This window comes from Hakea prostrata, chromosome 10 (assembly GCF_041222555.1).
Source record: "Hakea prostrata isolate BN-2017 chromosome 10, UWA_Hpros_2, whole genome shotgun sequence".
Lineage (NCBI taxonomy): Eukaryota > Viridiplantae > Streptophyta > Magnoliopsida > Proteales > Proteaceae > Hakea > Hakea prostrata.
This window is the reverse complement of record NC_142609.1, coordinates 22,715,351-22,717,604: the sequence shown is the minus strand read 5'-3', so window position 1 is coordinate 22,717,604 and position 2,254 is coordinate 22,715,351. Positions and strand designations below refer to the sequence as shown.

The window sequence follows — 2,254 nt, the reverse complement described above, 5'->3', positions numbered from 1 at the left end:
ATTTCAACTCAATCAATGCAATTATTGGTTTTCAACAATTATCTTTTGATTGGGGGGCATCATACACCACACTCAAGAACAGATCCAGCTACAAGGCATCGGATGAAAATCCGTGTGGGTCCTTCAACACTTTTGGAATTTCTTAAGTCAAGGCATCGGATGAAAGTCCGAGTGAGTTCCTTCCACAAGGCATTGGTTTAAAAACCGAGTGAGTTCCTTCTTAGACTTATTGAATTTCCGAAATGTCTCTTAGTAACAAATTCAAATAGAGTACAACCCGCTGTTCAAGTTAGTGAATTAGTAGAGTTATTTCATTATAAGTTGACCTAACAAACAAGAACGGAATCACGCTCTGTAGGATTTGAACCTACGACATTGGGTTTTGGAGACCCACGTTCTACCAAACTGAACTAAGAGCGCTTTCTTATCACAATAAAACTGTAAAGAAAAGGATTCTTTTTTCCCAATACACATTGCGTGCGTATAGTATCATCTAATGAAAGGTTATCTATGGCCAATTTTAATTGGCCTCAACTAATCCATCGTTATTGCCCAGAGGAGAAGTAATAAGTAGGGATGACATGATTTGAAGCATCGGTTTAAAACCCAAGTGAGTTCCTTCTCAGACTTATTGTATTTCTCCGGAAATCCTTAAGTAAAGGCATCGGTTTAAAACCCGAGTGAGTTCCTTCTCATACTTATTGTATTTCTCCGGAAATCCTTAAGTAAAGCCATTGGTTTAAAACCCGAGTGAGTTCCTTCTCAGACTTATTGTATTTCTCCGGAAATCCTTAAGTAAAGGCATCGGTTTAAAACCCGAGTGAGTTCCTTCTCAGACTTATTGTATTTCTCAGGAAATCTTTAAGTAAAGGCATTGTTCTGAACAAATAAGACCTAGTGCAACAGCGACTCAAGTGACTGGCAAAGTTCAAGATGAAGTTAATTTCTTATTTCTTCAAAAGACCGGAAGGGGCCAACCTTTACATCAAACATACACATGAGATTACAAGAGTTGAGATACAATCTTCGTTCGGTCAAAAAAGAAAGTCATCATCGGTGATCATTAAGACATCAAACAAGATCGGAACAGCTTTGCCAGAACAAACACAAGAGTCAAGAAACAACACGGATTCAAAAAGAAGAAGAGGAAGAACGGGGATCACAAAAGCATTTTAGTATGTACAAAATCCTCCGCAATTCCATACTCTTTATCTAGCTTGAACAGAAGAAGTATGGTCCTTGATCAAACTTGCATTCAGGGCAAGCTCTTCATAACTGAATCCTTTCAGGGGAGAATAAACAGGAGAATCCTCGAGATAATGCATAATATCCAGATTCGAAGGCGGAGGGTCGATCTTATCCTTGGTCCAGTCAGGGAAAGGAAGACCCGGCTTGGCAAACACTTCAGGATGACAATCAGCGCTGTAGGGAGTCGTATCAAAATGAGGATCTTTCCTTAGTATTGATTCCCATACTTCGTTCTCACCATCCCGGTACGCCTGTAAGTTATAAGCATTCAGCATGTCAACAAAGGGCTTACTATGTAAATACTTGAAGATGCAAGCTTTGTGAAAGTCAGTTGGAAGGGATTTGGGCAAGGAAATGACAGCTTGCCTTTGAGGTAACACATCAGATCCTTTGGCCCCTGACTTTCCTGCTTCTCACTCCAGTCGTGAGATCTTCTCCCTGGCATCATCCAAGTCTGAACGGAAATGCTCAATCACAGAGTTCTTTTCTCCTGCAACCTCCTAAGCTAATTTCCTAAGGCGAGCAATCTCAACATCTTTGGCTTTGGAGTCTTCCCGAAGCATGGAAACTTCATTACTCTGTTTACTGAGTCTAGAGGCTGCTTCCACTTGGTTGTGGAAGTTCCCAGTGAGACTCCCGCAAACGACTTCCGAGTTAGTCAGGAGCAAAAGAACAACCTTCAGCATCAAAAGATAATGAAGAAAAACTTACATCACTAATGACTTCATAAAGTCATCCTCTGGAAGTTTGGAAAGAACTCTTGTCACATCCCCCCAGCCGGTACCCTAACTGGCATACCCAGGAGTGTGATCCACAGCCCCAAAGATCAAGTATCGAGGAAATCATCCTCCCACATATACAATAACATAATCATAAACAGGAAATAATCAAGGTTTAAATATTATAAACAAAAGGTTTAACTCAAGAAATGAATAAATATTATAATCAGAGTGCGGAAAATGATACCAGATATCCGAAGATATCAAAAGAAGTAAAGTGAGGCGGA

General features: G+C 40.2%; 1 non-coding gene across 1 annotated transcript; it reads right to left on the bottom strand.

Moving 5' to 3' along the window:
• Window positions 1–346: 346 nt before the first annotated feature.
• On the bottom strand, window positions 347–420 carry TRNAW-CCA (transfer RNA tryptophan (anticodon CCA)). Its single transcript has one exon. It is a non-coding gene; the product is annotated as a tRNA-Trp (tRNA).
• Window positions 421–2,254: the final 1,834 nt, after the last annotated feature.